The sequence below is a fragment of the Petaurus breviceps genome, unplaced genomic scaffold (genome assembly GCF_028583685.1).
Source record: "Petaurus breviceps papuanus isolate PSGF00001 unplaced genomic scaffold, PetGlider_PUasm1.0 688, whole genome shotgun sequence".
Lineage (NCBI taxonomy): Eukaryota > Metazoa > Chordata > Mammalia > Diprotodontia > Petauridae > Petaurus > Petaurus breviceps.
The window spans coordinates 2,399,959-2,421,858 of record NW_027186457.1 but is presented as its reverse complement, the minus strand read 5'-3'; positions in this window follow the sequence as shown (position 1 = coordinate 2,421,858).

Genomic DNA, 21,900 nt, shown 5'->3' with positions numbered 1-21,900 from the left:
ATCTCTTCATTGCCAAATTGAATGTGTTCTTTTTTTTCTCAGCCTTTATCCTTCTTGACTCATCTGAAGCATTTGAGAATGTTGACCATTTTTTTCCCTCTTGGACTCCCTCCTCTCTGTGTTTCCTTGACTCTACCATAACTTGCTTCTCATCCTACCTATTTGACCAATCTTCTGAATCAACTTTACTGGATCTCAAACTATATAATGTACACTATTCCTTAAGTTTCTGTACTTGGTCTTTTTCTCTTTTCTCTCTATACAATTTCACTTGGTGATCTCCTCAGTGCCCATGGTTTAATTGTAGATGATTCAAAGTTCTTCTTAATCCAGCATTGTTTTTCCCCCTGACCACCAGAACTGTGCCACCAATCAATGGACATTTCAAACTGGATTTCCTGGAGGCAACCCAAACTAGATATGTCCAGAACAGAATTCATTACTTTCCCCCCAAAATCTGTCCCTCTTCTGAAATTCCCAATTGCTGTCAAGGACAATACCACCCTCCTATGTACCTAGATGTGCTACCTGACTCCACTCTCTTACACACCCTATATATCCAATCAAATGTCATATCATGTCAGTATTATTTTGTGTCTTTAGCCTTTGCTTTATTTTTTTCCACTTTTTCAGCCACTATTTTAATTCAAGGTCTTATTGCTTTCTCCTATAATATTGCTATAGCCCCCCATTAGAGACCCAGTCCTCAGTGTCTCATCACTCCAACCTATCCTACTCAGAGATGTCAGAGATCTGTAATATATACAACATGTGCATATACTTGCATATATAATGTTTATGTGTATACACACATATGTGTATGTATATATAGCATACATACACATATATATATACAAGCATGTGCATATATGTGTATGAAAACAGGTGGATTATGGATATGTACACATAGGCATTTATGCATAAATAAATGATTATACATGTCCTCACCTCTTCAGAATTACTTTGCATTTATTTCCTATTTATTTTTAGTTGCTTGAATAAATGCCATTTCCTCTCAACAGCATGGAAGTTTTTTGAAGGCCAAGAGAATTTTTGTGTTTATATCCTCAGTATTTAATAGTGCCTGGCATACAATAGAGACTGAACAAATGATTTTTTTACCTGAATTAAATTGAACTGAATGATTCAATTAAAACATTTGGAGGTCAGTCAACTGGAAGAGAAGAAAAGGGGATCTGGTGAAGCCACTTTCTACAATTGAGGAATGAGAAGTAAGGCAGATAACAAGCAATATTTCATGAAGAGTCAGGAATGGGGAAGAATGATAAATCAGGTGGTTGGTTGGGGATTGCTAGGAGGGAGTCAGCTTTCATGTTGAACTTAGATGTTATAAAATGCCTAGGTACCTTGTTCCCATTCTTTTGGATCTTCAAATCCCAGCCTTGCTGAGTTGCTACATACATAGTCTCATAACAGTTTTTCCTCTCACTTCTCATGTATTTTAAAATTATTTATACTTTGGTCAATTTATATTTCCTTTGTGTCCTTTGGTTGGGTCCTTCAGAAGTAGGTAGTATATAGTATAGAGGGTCTAAATTGGTCCAGACATACTGTGAGCACTTAAATATTTCTTAAGCAAAAAAGAACACATTCTTTCCTGTGGTTTCTCTGCTTTTCTTGTTCCTCTTCCCTGATGAGAGAGTAAATTGAGACTCTTCCTTGGGTGCAAGGTCTGATGGAAATGAAAATGCCGACGAAGGTAACTGAGATGATTAAGATGTTCATTTTCCCTCCTGTACTCTGCATAGGCTTGGAAGACCAGTGGACCAGGGTTTTAAGGTCATAAAAAAGAATAAGGCCCCATTGATAAACATACTTCAGTTTGTTGATTAAAGCTATATTTGTTTATTAGTATTTTTCCAGTTTATAAAATAGGCTCATTGTAAAGGTGCCTCTGGGAGCTCCATTCACTATATTAAACCCAGTGTTGACCCCACAGTCAGACAAAAATTGCTCTAAGTTGCATGAGGTCAGGTTCATGTGTCAGGGGCTAATTGGGCATGGCATAAAACAATTTGGTCTGTGGAATTCCCACATGGTAATCCTAACTCTGCTTGTATGTGTCTGTTTGAACCCTACCCTATGGTAAAGGGGTAAATGAGGGGGAAAAATAGAACATAGAACAAGAGATTTAGAATTGGAAGGAAAATTCAAAGCCCTCTAGTACAATCCAAGCAATTTACAGATGAGGAAATGGAGGCATAAAGATATTAGGCAACTTTCTCAATATTATCCATGTATAAAGAATACAAGATAGAGTTGCTAGGTGGAACAGTGAAAAGAGCACCAGTTCTGGAGTCAGGAGGACCTGAGTTCAAATGTGGCCTCAGACACTTAACACATAAATAGTTATGTGACCCTGGGCAAGTCACTTAACCTCAATTACCCTACCTTCCCCCCTCCAAAAAGCAAAAACAAAACAAGAATACAGCATGGTTTGAATTCATTTCCAAATGAATTGATGGGGGTGCTGATAAGGAAGTAGCCTAAGATCCAAAGAGAAAAATAAAAAAGAATTAAAAGAGAATCAAGTGGTAATCACTGTGTGTTAGGAGCAAAGGGGATAATAAGAAAACAACAATAAAGCTCAGTCTTGACCCTTCTATTACTTATACTATCTTGTTACAATCTCCTCAAGGAAAAATATTTTTTTTTCACCTTTGTCTTTGTATTTACAGCACCTTGCACAAAACCTGGTACATCATAGTCACTTAATGAATAGTTATTGACCATAGTAATGAGAGAGAACTGTGGATCTTATAGGAATATTATAGTAGAGAGAAGGTTTGGAAGACCTTGGTCCAAGTCCTGCTTCTGACATATACAAGCAATATATTGGGTTTGTCACTTAATTTCTCAGGACCCCAGTCATCTCTCTAATATTATGTTACACTCAGATTTCTTAGTCAGCATTTGCATTGGTTGAGAGAGTACCCAAAATGGCAGCTTTCCATATTGTTGAACTGACATACCCTTTCCCCTAGTTCTCTCCCTCCCTGATGCCTCATATCTTTTCTACCTCTGAGAAATACTTTTAAAAAATGATGAATGACATTGTCTTGTCCAGGGAGAGTGAGAAGAAGTGCTAATTAGGTAAAATGGAGATGGTTTGGGGAAACTTAGAATGTCAAGAGTCATTTTAACTAAACTTCTGTAGTTTAATGACAATGAAAGAGGTATTTTTGGAAGATTACTCTGGTAGTAGGATTCCAAGTAGAACACAAGGGTAGAAGTTGAAGTTGGTTGGTCAAGCAGCAGACCAAGTATGAAGTATTTCAAATTAGTTTGATTATAGTGAAAATGCAGAACAAGAGACAAATCTGAGAAATGTTGCAAAAAAAAAAAATCTACATGATTTGAGTGATTCAATATAGGATATTGGTTCCTGATCTGTAAAATGAGGTGGCTCAGTAAGATGAAATGAAAGATTTCTTTTAGCTCTTAAATCTATAAACCTAAGTACCTACAGGGAAGAAAGAAAAAGAGAGGGTGAGAGAGACAGACAGACAAAAAGACAAAGAAACAGAGACATAGACGAACAGAGACAGAGACACAAGGAAAGAAATAAGAAAGAGTAATAAATACAAAGCAAGAGAGACAGACAGAGAAAGAGACAAAGAGAAACAGAGACAGAAGGACCAGGAAAGTCTTAGGGGATTCTCTTTTTTAAGGAATGGGATAAGAAAAAAAAAGAATCAACAAATCATCAATTGAAACAGAAAAATTAAAGCTGAAAAAAAAGCTTGGAGGAGGGTCAGAATCATAGTTCAGGGTCAGATGAGTCAAGAAAGGAAAGGAATTCAAGACAATGGAAATGGGACATAAAAGATATCAAATGCTAAAGAAAGGTTAAGGAATATGGGGCCTGAGAAAAGACTGGTGTAGTTGCTTATACTCATTTTGATGTGTGAAAGAGCTTTTCAATCACTAGGATGCTTGGGTTTTTGTATGAGGGGTCAGGCAGGTATAAATCAAACTTCTGGAAGAATGGGAAATACAGTCTTCAAAATTATAGTGTTTAATAGGCATGTCAATTAAATATTATTTAACTAAGTGTTATTAAACAAGCAATGAACTTTTTTTCACTTAATATAATTAGATATGTATAAAAATGCAATTTATTTCGATATTTATCAACCAAGAATATTTGTAACCATTTATTTTTTTACTTCTTACTAATTATTCCATTACTGTTCCCTTAAATAGCATTTGCTATTTTTTTCCACAGAGGAATGTCCTCAAAACAGGAGGTATATAATGTGAGTTTGAATATGTGCCCAGGAGCACACACAGGCACACACACACACACACACACACACACACACACACACACCCTAAATGAGAATTTCTGGTCCTTTGTTATTCGATGACTTCTTCCTATGGGAGGATTCCCCCCCTTCCCCCCCCCCCCATTGGACCAGTTATCTTTGTTTGTTTGACTGTGAAATCAGGAAAATGTAATTCAAATAGTCTTGAAAAGACACACACACACACACACACACACAGCCTCAAACCCTTTTGCTACATAAATTTCATCTCCCTACTTTGGTTTTTAAGCCACAACTTTCTTCAGTCTGGCAATCTCCAGCAAATGTACAATCACAATTTGTCCTTCCATTGTTCATTTTTTCCGACTTAAAAAAAAAAAGAAATTAAGAATTGGGGAATAAAAATAATTTTATGCAGATGGATTTAACGTATTATTAATGCTAATTGAAATTTGAATTTATCTTTTCCAATTAAGGTAAAAGTTGAAAATTACATATGCCTCTGTATGACAAAACCGATTTTTTTGTAGACTCCAGACTTTGACAAACTTAGATATGAGAGAGAGATGGAGAGCGAGAATTCTCTTCAAAGGTAAATTTAAATGAAGTTTTAGGTCTATAAAAAGTCCATCTGCTGGGGAGCAGGACCTATAATTATAATTAGATAATTTTTGAAATCAATAAAGATGGAAGCGAAGTAGAAGGAAACAACAGAAAATTCATGGGGCTGTTTCTGTCGTGCAAACGGTCACTGGGGAATTGATTGTCCCTCACTTGATGCTTTTTTGGGTGGGAAGGGATGGGGAATATATTCATAACTTTTGAGAAAATAATTCAGCTTTGAAAGACTTATCCACTATGAACAGCCAGCTCTCAGAGGAAGAAATTAAAATCTATAAGCATATGAAAAAATGCTCTAAATCACTAGTGATTAGGGAAATGCAAATCAAAACAACTCTGAGGTCCCACATCTCACTGGCCAGACTGGCTAAGATGACAAAACAGAAAAATGATAAATGCTAGAGAGGATGTGGAAAAATTGAAACACTAATGCATTGTTGGTGGAGTTGTGAACTGATTTAACCATTCTGGAGAGCAATCTGGAACTATGCCCCGAAGGCTATAAATAAGTGCATACCCTTTAAGCCAGCAATACCACTTCTAGGGTTGTATCCCAAAGAGATCAGAGAAGTGGGAAGAGGACCCATATGTACAAAAATATTTATAGCAGCTCTTTTTGTGGTGGCAAGGAATTGGAAATCAAGAGGATGCCCATCAATTGGGGAATGGCTGAACAAGTTGTGGTATATGAATATAATGGAATAGTACTGTGCCATAAGAAATGAGGAACAGATGGACTTCATTACAACCTGAAGAGACTTCTATAAACTGATGCAGAGCAAGAAGAGCAAACAGGAGAAATCTGTACACAATCACAGACACAATGTATTGGGATCCTCTCAGCAATGTAAGGTTATAAGACAACTCCAAGAGACTCATGATGGAAAGAGATATCCACATCCAAAGAAAGAGATTCCAAGTCTGAATGCAGAGTGAAACAAACTACTTGCTGTGTTTCTTTTTCTTGTTTTGTTTTGTTTCCTCTTTCCCACTGATAATTCCATCGGTTATAATTCCTCTTTACAAACTGACTAATGATTAATGTGAAGATATTTGTAGATCCTATATTTGAGTGCATGCCACCATGATGGGGGGAGGGGGAGAAGGAGAGGGAAGGGGAGAAAATTTGAAACTCAGGGGACTGTGGAACTGAATGTTGTAAGCTAAAAGTAAATAAACAAACAAATTTAATTTAAAAAAGGAAAAAAAAGGAAGACTTATCCACCAAGATTCTTATAGATTGGTATTGAATACTACCTACCTCCTGACAGAAAGGTGAATGAAGAATGGGACACACATTTGGGAACATAGACATATTGGTCAATGTAGGAATTTGTTTTGCTTGATTATGCATATTTTTAAAGGTTTTATTTTATTTTCCTTCTTTTTATTTCATTTTTCTAACTTTAAAAATTTTCTTTCTTTATTGCATCCTCCCTCCATCCTTTTTTCTCACTCCTTCCTTCTTCCTTCCTACCTTTCTTTCTTCCTTCATTCCTTCCTTTCTCTCTCTCTTCCTCCCTTCCTTTGGGATAGAGATAGGTGGGAGGAAGAAAAAAATATTTGTTAATTGAAAAGTATTTTAAGTTTTAAAAAAGAGAAAGTTATTTGTCAACTAAGATAAAATCAGTAGGAGAAAGTAAACAACTTAAAATACTATATTAACTGGAGTTATTAGTATCATCATCATCATCATCGTCACCAATGCATAGACAATTTGATTAGATCACCTTTACAGTCAAACTGGAATATTGAAATAGAAATAGATATGATCTAAAGGAATCAACATCTTCTCTGTTGTTGTAATTGTTTTTTTAAACTTTTAGATTTGAAGGGTCAAGAATAAACCTTTAAAATATGTGTAAGCCTTCGGTGACATCCATCACTACCACCAAGTAGCAGGTATACACATATAGTAACTGCTACAAAATGAGTTCTCTTTGAAGATCAGCTCTTTACTTAGTTTTTATGCACCCAGGTTTCTCTCTCTGTCTTTCTGTTTCTCTCTGTCTCTGTCTCTCTTTATTTGTCTCTGTCTATGTCTCTCCTTCTCCACATCCATCTCCTCTCTCCTCTCCTCTTCCTTCTTATCTCCTGTTCTCTTTCTCCTATCACCTGTTCTCTCTTCTCTCCTTTTCCTCTTTCAATCTTCTTCTTCTAATTCTTCTTTTTTTCTTCTCCTCCTCCTCCTCTTCCTCCTCCTCTTCCTTCTTCTCCTTCTCCCCTTTTCTTTCTCCTCCTTCTTTTCCTCCTCCTCCTCTATACATACATATTCTTCTTTATTAAAATTTTAAACATCAGCAACATCATCTGACAGCTAATTTGGAAATGATATTTTATAGCAATTTAAGAAAATGTATACAACAAATCAAATTCTGTATCACTATAGAGTGGATAAAATGAATGTCTAAAGGGGGCTGCTAGGTGGCGCAGTGAATAGAGCACCAGCCCTGAAGTCAGGAGGACCTGAATTCAAATCCAGACTCAGACACTTAACACAAAAACTAAGTGCGTGACCTTGGGCAAGTCACTTAACCCCAATTGCCCTCCAAAAAACAAACAAAAAAACAAAAACAAAAAAATGAATGGCTAAAGTGAGTGGAGATCTGAGCTTCCAGAAAGGAATTACAAACATTAAGTTGTGCCTGAGATACAAACTACTCATAAGACTGAGTACTTATGACTTCATCACTCAGGGCTAGACAACTCTGTAAGGCTCTGACCTGCAGTGGTGGAGGGTACTGTCTGTGTTTGTATTTTTTTTAACCTAGGAGTTCTCTGTCGCAATAAAGTGACAGTTCCAATTCCTATCCTTACCCTATAAATAATGTTTGACTCTCATTTATCAGCCACTATTTTCCTTCTAGTTGGTGGTTGAAGTCTTCTTACTGATTTGGTTTTAACCTTCAGACTCAGTATCTAGAATGTAGTGACTAGCTATGGGATCTTTAGTTGGAGGACAATTCTTTCTGATATCAGTAGACCCATAATTGTAACATGAACTGAAAAATATAAGGGGGGCATTCACATGTTATAAATGTCCAATTTTAGGAGGTGTGTAACCTGTCCTGTAATTATTATCATAATTACATTTGTTGTCTGTCCAGTGTTATTAATAGGTTTCAGTTCACAAACATAAGGAATTGGATAAATGAGGCAAGATTTCACAAAGTCATCAGCCTCACCCTCTCTTCCAGAGTCATCAAAGTTTGGTGGCAGCACAAAAGGCAAGACAACCATGGGATTAGGGCCTCTCTGTTATCCTCAACCTGGCTTAGCCTGACTGACAACGCAGTTTTACTGGAGGGTCGCTGCTTTGAATGCTACAGCTTCTTGGAGCTACAGGTGAGTGCTGAGTAAACCAGGTGGACCCCAAAGTGGATGAGAAGCCCTGGAAAGGATTGACAAGCCCTCACATCAGAGGTTCTAGTCCTCTCTGAGCACTCCATAGTCCTCATGTTGCAACATCTACTCTGTCTTACTCCCTGTGTGTCATTGGACACCTCTTTGGCCTTCTCTTTCCTCTTCCATAAAGTGAAATCTATTTTCTAATTGCATAGTCAAGCTAACAATGCTTAAGATTAATTTAACCAGCACCAAGAAATTAGAAAAGGAAATGGGGTTTAACTAATGTCTTTTCTAGTTCTAAATCTATGGTTTTGTATAACAGGTCCATAGATCCACAACTAGTTTATGTCAGAAATGGGATTTGAACAGAAATCTTCCTGATTTAAAGCCCAGTGCTCTTTCTGGCACTTCCAAACCATGTTCCCTGCATCCCTGTTCTCTCCCACAGCAACTCTGACCCCACATCTGAGACCCTTGACTCTTATAGGAAAGTTTTCACTTTATCTTACCTAGAAAAAGTCTGCTATGCTCTCACTTACCGTTCCCAAACAACACTGTCACCCCTTCCAATTATCTCTCCTCTGTATATTATTTCATCCATTAAAACGCAAGTTCCTTGAGGCCAGGTATTATCCTGTGCTTGCATTTGTATCTCTAGCATGGAGTGCTTGGCACATAGGAAGTATTTTATAAATGCTTTTCCATTTATTTTCTTTCATTCACTTATCTGTACTCCATCCACTGTATCATGCTGATTCCATTTGTACAACCTTAAAAGGTTATAAATGCCAGGTATTACCAGTATTATCACCCAAAATGGGATGATTGGACAGCACACGCCCTTTATCAAACTTCCAACTGAGGGCTCTGTGGGGAGGGGTTAGGCCAATTGCATCAGTATCACTGGCTCCTTTTTAATTGAATGAAGCCTGCTCATTCAGTCTCAGCATGGGGGATGGGCATACTGGAACATACAGTTTATAATCCTAGGTCTTTGCTTGAGTTTTTACAGCCTCTCTTGCTCCTCTGTGGGGCTCATCCCACAACACAGCACTCAGCTTGAAGATGACACTTTGCTATTCTCCATTGTGGGAGATATTCTTCACATTAAACCTTCACCACCAACCTGCCTCAAATAAAAGCTCTCAGAATCTTCAACTGACCATTTTTCTTCACTGACAAGTTTCCATTTTATGGCTTTCTCAGAACAATTTGGAAATTGATCCACAGCTAAGGAAGAAATGGAATGAAGTGGGAGGACCCCAAACATACCTAAAGAGGCAAAAGAACACCAAAAGCAAATGCTCATAGGTCTCCAGGCTCAATTACATATGGCAAAGCCTTTCTTTTCCCTTCTCCCCTTCCATCCCTCCCATCTCTTTCTGGCTCCTTCTGTCATCCCTTAAATTTGCCTTACCATTTATGCCCCTCTGACTTTCCAAAGATAATGGCCAGCCCCACAGGGATGATATAGGTGTCATGGAGTCCAATGACATATTATATACATTGCTGAACATGGAGGCAGGAAGACTCAGGTCCCTCTGCTAACTACCACATTTGCTAGATTTCACCATGAGCAAGTCTCTTAACCATTTGGTCTCTGTTTCCTTATCTCTCTGGGTTGTCCTGAGGTTCAAATGAAATAATGTACTTATTAGTCAGTCAACAAATATCAGTACTTGTTCTATGCCAGATACTGTATTAAGCACTTAGAAAGAAAGCCAGAAGCATGTCCTTGCCCTTGAGAAACTCAAAATCTAATTAAGGCGGGGTATTTATAGTATTATATAAATCTTAAAATATTATATAAATACAAATTATTATTCCCATTCTTCCCATCCTAAGTTCTGTAGAGTTCAAATTGAAATGGTCCCAGGACAAGTGGCTACTCTGTTGTTTTCTATTGTGATTAATATTTAATGGACTATTTACCTAGGTGGATAAGGTGATTATTTTGTTTGTAGTTTGTTTTTTGTAACTAGATAAAAGTGCTGGCATGCAACTTCTACTTTCTCTTCCTGTTCCCCTTTTCCCTTTTTTTTTCTTAAGCTCTCTCCTTTCTTCCTTCCCTACCATGGGCTTGACCCCTCATGAGGCAATCTAATGCTCTATCTCGCTGGTTAACATGCTGGAAAAATAATCATGACCTGTCAGGTCTTCCCTTCAGGATGCTACTTTAGGGCTTCCATCATAAGAACATGTAAAGAATCAGCCCTGTTGGGGCAGCTAGGTGGCGCAGTGAATAGAGCACCGACCCTGGAGTTAGGAGGAGCTGAGTTCAAATCCGACCTTAGACACAACACAAAAACCAGCCATATGACCTTGGGCAAGTCACTTAACCCAATTGTCCTACCTACCTTCCCCCCTCCAAAAAAAAATCAGCCCTGTGACTGTGAAGTATGAAAAACCTACTATCTACTTGTCTCTCTCAGAATTGATGCCCCATTCCTTTTCTCCTATTTTAAATAGGCCCAGACTACTATCATCACAAGCAACACAAATAGTGGGTAGCCCAAGGGACTGGAAGCAAATGGCATCTGTAGAACACCTTCTCACCACTCTATGCTGGCCTTTCAACAGTCTTAAATTCCATTTGATATTTGGGGTGGGTGGGTTTAAATATTAGAAGAAGGAAAAGAGAAACAAAGTCATCTGAGCTAAGTTAAATCTAGGGCTACATAGATAAGACTTTTAAAGAAGGCATTATTGGAGAATAGTCTACAATGGGTATAGCTGACTTTGTCTTCAGTCTGCTTTAGGTTATGGCACAAAAAGAACACATATAAAGTAAAAGAGTCAGTCCCTATCCCAGTCAGAGAGAATAATTATATCCTTTCCTTCTAGCGGTATACTGACAAATTATGAATGTAGAGAAATGACCTCATTATATCAATCACACAACTGTGGGACTTCAGAGATGGTCTCAGAATGTAGACACTTTATCTGCCTCTCATTAATATTATTTTGGTCAGGACACATGATTTTATTGTTATAAAAAATTCCTACAATGGTAACTACCTCTGGTCATGTAGATTAGAAACTTGTCTGTAATTTATAGTTACACATTATTGCTTAGGGCACTGAAAGATGAAATTATTTCCCATGGTTGCAGTTAGTATTGGACTGGCCAGATTTGAACCTAGGTCTTCCTGACCCAAAGGCTAGACTTCTTGTTACCATGCCATGTTTTCTGTCATCTACCCTTCAAATTAGAAACACGATCCCAATAATGATAATACTTAGTTATTTGTGTTTTAATCTTGTGTACTGCTTTTGGGCTTGTATTATCTCTTTCTGAATAAAGAACTGGTGACCCATGAGCTAATTTAACTTGTTTTTTTAATTATAAGACTTAAGTTTAATGCTGAAATTGGTCTTTTTTTTTTTTTTTAACAAGAGAGCCCCTTATCTAACATTTGTGCTGGTGTTTGCCTAGTTGCCCAAGAACTAAATCATTGACAATGGGGCTGACTCTCCGATATTCTATCTGGCTTTCTCTCAGTTGGAGTCTTGGCCAAGAAAGTTAAAAAAAAGAAACACTATTTCATGAACAAATACTGTGTAAGGAATTTAACTAATTCCAGATTTTAGAACTTGAGCATTTAGAAAACCATAATATGTTAGGTTCAAAGTCCATTTAGGTCTCCCCTAGCATGAAAGAGTGCCAATTTTACTTAGGCCACTAAGTCTATCTAACCAAAAATACCCAGGTGATTTAGACAATACTTGTCTTACTTTTATCAATATTATCACTCTAATTGAAAGTGGGGAGGAAAGGAACTTTCCTAAATGATAATTTTTGGCTGACTATGCAGAATAAAAATTGGTCATTATATATATATATATATACATATATATATATATATATATAAACACTTTGAAAAATAATTTGAGTACTTTGGGATTTCATTGGCACGAGAAGTCCTCATGAATGCAAATTTCAATTTCTACATTCCTTCTTTCCCTGTTATGATTGCCACCATATTTAGGGTGTGTGTGTGTGTGTGTGTGTGTGTGTGTGTGTGTGTGTGTGAACCCCCCAAAAGAATCCAGACAAAAGGTGGAGGAGAGACTGTATTTTCATTCTGTTAATATTGCACACCTCCCAACATGCCACTTCATTATTTTTCACTTTGATTTCATGGCTGGCCTGCCCCCTTTTATAGCCTTTTGTATCCACAATAATGCTTTGATAACTTGCCTCTGTTTTCATAGACAAGTAATCATTGGTGACATGCTACAGGTAATTGGTGCCTACTCTTTGTCATGCCCTTTACCTATCTTAGTTTAATCAACTCTTCCATTATCCCCTCTGGGCACCTGTTCTATTTTTAACAAGTAACCCTTGATATCAAAGCCATGATAAGCCCCTAGAAGTTTAGATGGTGTTTCTAAGAAGGATAGGGATTGTTTTATTTCTATGTTTTTATCATCACACCTAACACAGGATCTGGCACATTGCTGGTATTTTGAAAATTCCTGTTAAATTGAATTTTAATCACCTGTAATCTTGATCCTTTCAAAACTGTAGTGTTCTATGACTTGAAGGCATGTACCACCATCCAGACAAGTAATACTGATGTTAATCAAAGGGACTTTGAAAATTGTTCTGAGCTGGCTCCAAAGGGTGGCGAGGATGGGTCAGTCCAAGGCAGTACGGGATCACTCAAAGAAAAGTACAAATATGAACCAACCCATTCACTTCCACCTATATAATTCTGAGGCTGATTACTTCATTATCAGCTAGATCATTTGAGAACTTCTTTCAAAGAGATCCATACTACTGAGTTAATTGAAAAATCTGCTAATCTAGCTGCCTAACCCAATAACCTGGGCAGTACAGATTTTCCTTTCACTTTTTTTTTTCACTGAGTGGATGCTTAGACCCATCTCCTTCCCATTGCCGTAGATTTCAGTAAAGAGGTTTTGATGTGTTACATATAATTAGTCCAGTGCCATCTTCAAAGAAGAGTATTTAGACAAAAGGATCTGTTCTTTAATCAGGATTCCCTTTGTTTGAACTTTATGTAAGATTTGAAGAACTATAAACTCTCATATAAATGTGAAATATTTATATGAGAGTTTATAGTTTCTTCAAGTCTTACTATTTAACCTTCCATATTGCTTTGTGCCTTAACAACATAGTTGAAGAATATTATACTCAAGATCACCCATGCTTGTCCAGTTTTAGACTGAAATGCTCATTATCCAGTTTGCAATTAGAGATGTTTGGATTACAGCAACCAAAAGACACAAATATACTGGTTATTAGAGCTGTGTCTACAGGGGAACAAATAAATATTTGGCCAGGAAGCAGTTGTGGGTTGGAGTGATTGAAGATAAAAGCCAGTTCTAGACTTCCTTTAACTTACATTTCCACCTTTGTGAAGCTATGAACAAGAGAAGCTTGTGTGTGTTGAGTTGGTTATCAAGAGATAGGCTCAAATCCAAGTTCTTTTCTGGCATGTTAGTTTACTTTCCAAGGAACTGGGGAGCTGAAGAAGATGTCGATCTCTAAAATTCTTTCCAGCTCTCAGATCTCATGATTTTTTAACTTCTCCAATGGCTAAAAAAAATCCATGTGAGAGGTCCATTTTGTCCTTAAGCCATCTCTGATCAGCTTCTCTTTTCCTTAAAATTATCTATAAATGCTATGTCTTGTATTCCTCCATTGTATTTTGTTTAGTAATTATTTTGTATGTTGGACTTCATTTACCTAAAATTGCAAAAGTTATTTGAACCTATTGACCCTCTCCTTTCTAATGCTGCTATGGAGACCATCTCCTGAACAATGCATACCAGGTATTGAGCAGTCTCAGACTTGAGTGTATAAAGAGAGAAAAGGTAAAGGGGTTGGAGGAAAAGCTTGGAGGCGAAGAGTGTCAAGTGTCAAGACTGCCAAGTCAGGATAACCTTTTCCTTTGCTGAAGGCTAAAAGCCAAGAGATTTAAGGGTTCAGGGAGAATTAGCTACTCCATTAGGAAGGCTTCCCAAGCCCTTTTCATGGTTACTCATCCATCTTTGGTGTCTACCTGTTACCTAATTCTCACCTGTGGCTCCAAAAAGCTGTAACATGTACAGTGACCGCACCCTAGTAAAACCATCTTGGCAAATGGGCTAAACCAGGTTGAGGGTAACCAACAGACCTCAGATTGATCAGAGAGTTAGGGGGATGCCTACCCAAAATATGTGAAGACTTCTTCCAATGGAATGGGTGGATGACAATAATCTGTTCCAATTGCCATGAAGGGTGCTGAAGCAGGTACTATGGAGCACTTACAGGTTGATCATACATGGAAGACAGCAAAGTCATCCATTGAATCCCTGGCTATTGTCAGTCATCCTGACTTGTCTTTTCCCTGGACTATGATGACTCTGGAAGAGATAATGAGGGTGATGTCTTTGTGCAACTCTACCTCACTTAAATATGATTCACTCTAAGAGTCAAGACATCTCCCTGTGATGTCATTGGCTCTCTTCAAAAATGAAAGGTGAACTACAACAGCCAAGATGTCCGTAGATCATCAATAACCCTACTCAAAAGTGACAAGGGCTCCAAGGATATTGCTTTAAGGAGGAATTTGTTCCTCAAAATCATTTCAGTGATTGGGGGAGAGGTCATAGTACGAGAACTGGTAACCTAAAGTCCAATAACTCTGAGGAAGGGCATGGAATGTTTCCTAGACAGTCTTGTTCAAACTTAGGGAAAGGTTGTGGCAGTGAATGGGGAGATGAGGGGAAGTGGAAAAGAAACCCTGGAGATGATGAGTGCTGGGCAAAGGATTGCTCTGTTATGTGATTTGAGCCAATAGAGAACCACAACAAGCAAGTACATCATGCTAAAATGCTGCTTCACAGATAAGGTACAGCTCCATGAATGGAAGCCCTGGCCAAAGCCTCAGTTGCCCTAAAATCAGGTTTTTGATTTGACTCTCTTTCATATCCTAGTCCCCTTCCTTGTGTCCTAAGCCTGTGGTAATCATGATCTCCTCACCATACACACACCCCTCACTAATTAGGCACTGAGATTCTTTGGGAGCCCACTTTTACCAATATAAAGGGGATACGACCTAATAGAAATTAGGACTTCTGCCTGGACAAAGCAACTTGTTACAATGCTCTCCACTAAAGCTTCCATAGCTGTGCCATGTAGACTCATACAGTTGTTACATATGGAATTTATTAAAATAGACAAAAATGCCAATTTCTTACTCTGTTACAGTGCAAAGAATTCTATCCCTCAAATCTAAACAACCAGCTATTAATGTTTAATTCTCATAATTTGTAAAACCTTACTAATCTCATTTTTCTTTCAGCCTCCAGCTGAGTGATTTAAAAAAAAAAAAACCTTAATCATTAACATAGCATCAATGTTATTTGTAAGGCAATACATTCACGAAGCCAGTTACTGATTGTGCTTTAATGGCTCAGGGGTGGGATACATGGCTGTTAATGATGATGTATTCATTAAAGGTCTCCTTACACAGTAGCAAAGTCAACTTGAAGTAAATGATAAATTTCACTTGATGCCATGGATCAGATATTGGTTAGCTTTCTTTGGTAAGAGCCCAGCTCCGCAACTGGCCTTGGTACAACAACCTTGTGTGCAGAATCAAGCCCTGCACTAATAATTTATTTTAGTGAATATCGAATACCTTCTTTCAGACTACACACACATATACACATACACACATATGAAGTGCTTACATTTTTTACAAACCCACAGTTTATGTAGAGATTATTTTATGTTTAGATATCACTCACTAGCAACTGGTATTGAGCCAGACACAGATCTACATAAACAACAGATTTTATACATTACATAGTTCATACTGCATTTTTCTCTAAGCCAGTTATTTGTACATCAACAAGCAGTTTAATACCTAACTGTGCCCTGATAGTCCTTTTTGGGGGCCAAGAAAAGCAATTGGAAAATTTAAAATGGTCCCTTATCCCTTCCCCCTCCCAAATCACATCAAGCATGTGCACTTTTGTAAACTGAGCATTCCTGTTACTGTAAATCACTACCAGATGTCAAATAGCAAAATGTTCATTACTCCTCCTAAATAATACACTTGATTAATGAGGCATATTTCCATTATGGAACCTAGGTCTCTGTCATGATGGAACACTACTTAGGAAGTGAAAAAAAATCCATGCAGATGGGGAAATCATTCTAACTATCACACTTCAAAGGAAAAGCAAACACTGGCATCTTGGGATAGGCTTTGGTCCTCCAAGGAGTAATAACTTCCAAATGAAACCAGCCTTTCTGCTAAAAAGAAAGGCACCCAATGTCATGGAGGTAGAAAATGAAATTAATTTTTGGGCAATCAATGGTTTATAATTGCCCAAGATAGTGTATGTGTGTAGGTATTTCTCTCTTGTTCTCTCTAAATATATGTGTGTATACATATGTCATTATATATATATATGTATATTTGAATTTTTGTGCAATGTATACATGACATTTTTAAGGAAGGCCAATTTGTAAACTAACTATACTTTTGCATACTTGGGACATTAACTATATTATACATGAAAAGAAATGTGCTAGTAAAATTCTTAGACAAAACTCCCTGTTATACATGAATACATTGTCATCTTTATCATCATTCAAACAAAGTTCAGTCATTATCTCTTATAGAGGCCTGTCCCAATCTCAGTTTGGAGTATCTCAATTACTTTGTGTGTGCTAATGTATTTACTGATAGGATGTATTGCAACCTTCCATTCTTTGGGCCCTGTAGAATGTAAGCTCTTTGAGGGTAGGGACTCTTTCCTCTACTCTCTTTGTGTTTTCTGTATCTAGCTTAGTGTCATGCACATAACACATGCTTCATAAATATTGGTCTAATAGAATTCAAGTGATGGGATATGGTATGAATGAAAGAATACTGAACTTAGTGAATTGGAACATAAGGGTCTTACCTCCATGTCTGCCAATAATTATTGTAAGCTTGGGCAAATCCTCTCAGATTGGGCTTCACCTCTCTTACCTATAAAATGGTGGTGATGTGAGGAGGCTAATTATTAAAATGAAGAAAGATGAGTAGGAAAATGAGAATTAGAGATCATCCCAGACATGTAGTTAAAGCAACTGGGCATGTATAGTGTGGAAGAGATTAGCTTGGGGAGAGGGTTCTAAGGAGGGAGAAGACTTGGTAGTAGTTTTCAATTTTTTAAAAGTCTTTCTCAGGAAAAATCCATGGGATGTGGACAATTTCTGCTTTTCCCCAGAAAAGAGAATCAGGGTTGGGGGGCCGGGGGAAAGTTGTGAAAGGCATATTTATGATGCTTTATATAAGGGAAATTCTCAATACCTATAGCTGTCTGAAGGTGTAGGGCTTCCTTGTTTGTTGTAGTGAGCTCTCTGTCACTTTAAATTCCTGAGGAAAAATCAGATGACTTCTTCTTGGGTTTGTTAAAGAAAAGCTCCTTAGGCAGTTACAGGTTGGACTAAAGGACACCCTCCAATTCTCAGATTCTGTTACTAGAGCTGACAATCAAGCATTAGAACAAGAAGGGATATAGGAAAGTTCCAACAGGGTTTGAGAAGACAAGTTGAGCCAACCAAATTGGTTGGTTTCCTAGTACGTCCTCCATTCTGTTATCCTGGTCTGGCACTAAAACATTGCCCTGATTTTCTTTTTCAGCAATTTGTTTTGACTCATTCTCTTTAGGGCCCTTGAATTTCAACATTCTGCAAAACCCCAAGAAACAACACAGTCCAGAATTTTTGTCTGTAGCTTGTTCATCTCCAAATTCTGATATACACTCTGAAGCCCCAGGAATGGAATGCCCTTCTTTCTCCATAATGCATGCACCACACCAATCAGTCAATACATTTATTTTTATCATTTCATTATTATTAATTATATTTTATATTATTAATAATGAATATTTTCCAGGTATTGTGCAAAATACAAAAAGCAAAAAGACAGCTCCTATTCTTGAGGAGCTTACAATCTAATGGGGGAGACAGCATGTAAGCAATTATGTACAAGCAAGCTAAATGAAGGATAAATTGGAAATAATCAAAAGAGGGAAGACACATCAAGGGGAAACAGGAAGGGTTTCCTATAGAAATTGGAGTTTCGGCTGGAATTGAAAAGAAGACAGGGAAGCAAAGATAAGAGAGAGAGGATCCCAGGGATGAGGGATAGCCATTGCAAATGCCCAGAATTGGGGACATGTTGCTGTTGCTGTTGTTATTGTTATTGTAGTGCATCCTTCATTCTCAAAGAGAACCAATGACATCACAAGGGTGATTCCTTGACTTGTCCATAAATTGGATTTAAGTGAGAGAGATCTGTGCAGAACTGTCAGTGTCATTTTCTCCTTCAGAGTCATAGAACTTTATTGTTAGAAGAGGAGTAAGGAAGTCAGTGACAATGGAAAAAAGAGTACAAAGTGGAGAGGAAGGTGTAATATGACTGGAAAGATGTGTGTGGGGCAGGGAGGGGGCAGGTTATGAAAGGTTTTGAGGTGCAAACAGAAGATTTTTATATTTCATCCTGGAGATCATAAGGAACCACTGAACTTTCATGAGTAGAGGGGTGACATGGTCAGACATGGACTTTAGAAACATTACTTGTACAGATAAATGGAAGGTGGGATGGGGAGAAATATTTGGCAAGGAGATTGTCGTGTTAATGCAATATAAAATCTTCCCTGACCATTAATAGGTCTCACATGGAACCCATTGAGGGAAATTTGCTAGGGGAGGCTTGTTTGTAGGAAGGCTTTCACCTGTTTTGTTAATTTCTAATTAGGCAGTGGGTCATGAGGGTTGAGATGCCCTCTGACCCTGAAGAAGTGAATATATACTCTGAGGTTTGCATTTAGATTTGTGGCTCACTCATTGGAAGAGTGTTCTTATGATTTGAACAGATGAGATTCTGGGTAACTGTTTAGTAGCTCCCTTGTTTTGAAAACCGCAGATGTTGGTGCTTCTCTCTCTGGTAACTATGTATGTATTGCCTTGGTCAGACAATTGGATCTCTCCATTGATCTATGCTAATTTCTCAGACAGCTATAAGGCTTATCTGTTGGTCTTAATTTCTCTGCTTGTATTTTCTCTGCAATTTCCCTGAAGTTCAGGGTGCTTACATTTTCCCTGAGCATATGAATGTAATTAAAAATATTGTTGACCCCTTAAGCAGCTATTTTTCCTAGTAAAGCAGATCTAAGAACCTATGCTGGAAGCCGTCCTGGGTATGCCAGTGTGGTTGCAGCTGCAGAGATCAAGCAGCAGGTTATTGCAATAGTCCAGCTGTGAGATGATGCCATGTGCCAGGACGGTGGAAATGCCAGAGGAGAGAAAGGAATATATTAGGAATATGTTGTAAGGCTGAAATTTACAAGCCTTACTTAGCAACGGAGTGAATAAGGGAGATAAGAGAGAGTGAGGAGGAGGATGCCTAAATTGCTAGCTATGGGAGCTGAGAAAATATTGGTATCTGCTTTGGTGTAATACAGCAATGATAGCACTTCAAGTATTTGAAGCACTGACCTAAACCCCTACAATCATCCATAGCTCTTTTATTCAGTCATGGTATCTTAGATATCGACTTCAAAGATCTCAGAAGCAAATTCCCATTTGCACTGTATCTCTTGTATGTATGTAGCTACCTCTCTGCCACCTCCCCATTAGAAAGTGAAATCCTTAAGGTCAGGTATGGTGATTTTGGCCTTTTTTTTATTCCCAGTGTTTACCATGCAATAGGCACTAAATAAGTGCTTAATGACTGATTGAATCTACTATGATCTCTTAATTTTGTAGATCCAGAAATTGAATACCAAGGAGTTTAAAAGGTCTGATTATTGGGGCAGCTAGGTGGCACAGTGAATAGAGCATTGGCCCTGGAGTCAGAAGGACCTGAGCTCAAATCCTGCCTCAGATATTTAACACAAAAAAACTAGCCACATGACCTTGGGCAGCTCATTTAACCCTGATTGCCCAACCTTCCCCCCTCCAAAAAAATAAAAAGCAAAAGGCATGATTATCTCAAGATTTCTCTGGTGGTAATGATGGAGGGTGGGATTTGAATCCATGTTCTTTGACTACAATTCTCTTAGCACTGTATCATACTGCATCATCTTTTGCTGAAATATTGCTTTATTCTATTGTGGTACCACCATCATGCTAGTCACCCAGGTTTGTAACTTTGGGGTTATCTTTAGCCCTTCCATTTCCCCCTTCCCACATGCAATAGGTCACCAAATCTCATTGGTTTTCTCTCCACAGCTTCTCTCAATTTCTTCCCTTGTCTCTGTAGATATATCTGCTCCACTAGTTCCAGCCTTCATCACCTCTTACGTAGATTATTGTCATAACCTTCACATTGACATTCCTATTTCCATTTTCTCCCTTTCTCCAAACCACCCTCCAAATAGTTGTCAAAATAATGACCCCAGGGCACAACTCTGACTATGTCACTCCAAAGCTCAAAAATCTCCAGTGACTCCCTATTGACTCTAGGATAAAACAATTGCATGATTAAAATTCTCCCATGCCTGATCCCAACATTACAGGTTTATTTTATACTACAGAGACAACTAGATGGACCAGTGAGTAGAGCACTGGTCCTAGAATCAGGAAGACCTGAATTTAAATTCAGCCTCAGATTCTTAGTGGCTGTGTGACCTTAGTCGAGTCACTTCACCTCTGTCTGCCTCGGTTTCAACTATAACCTCGAGGTAGTAATAGTATATCCCTTAAAGTGTTGTTTTGAAGACCAAATGAGATAATATTTGTAACCTGTTAAAGACTTTAAGCATTTGATACATATTTTTCCCTTACTTAAACCAATCCCTGTCACACACTTGAAGTTCCAGGCAAACTGAATTTCTGACTGTTTCCGGAGCATGACATTCCAAATTTCACCTCCCTGAATTTCATAAAGAGTTGCCTTTTCACAGAATGTATTCTTTCCATTTATTTTCTGAGAATCTTTATCTTCCTTCAAAACTGAGCCCTCCTGGCATGTTCTCAGTGCTATCTTCTCTGCCTTCCCAAAACTATGAGATATATTCATACCCAAGAGAGAAAAATTCTCCTTGATGGCCTTGTTTCAATTTTCACCTCTGTAATTCTAGCACCTCTCTCAGTGCCTGGCTAGGCATGAGTGCTTAAAAAGGCTTGTTGAATTAAACGGAAGGATATGGTTTTGAGTTCCTCTCATCATCTCTGTCATCCTCTTCTGGACATAATGCAGCCTATTAATGTTACTCTTCAGAATTCGTCCACCTGTGACCAAGCTTTTGCATGAAATGCTTCTCTCAAATATTGTATTACCTAAATGGGAACTAAGGTGACAAAATGTTCAACACAGTCACCTGCATGCATAATACACGCACTAGAACAACATTGTGCAAACAGATTTTTACTGTTGCCCAAATACCACCTCAGTGACTGTGTGTATGTGTCCCTAGAGTAGTATTGTCTTTGGCTGGAACATAGGATGAGGCAGTCTGAGAGTTTAGGTAAATAACTAATTTTCCTAATAGAGTGAAAAGAAGACAGAGCTTTCTTTGACCTACTCCTACCAAGATCTGCTCAGTGACTCCTAAGTAAGAGCAACTACGAGAAAAGCACCAAGTTTGGCTTCAAAATAAGAATTCACACTGAAGTTTTAGG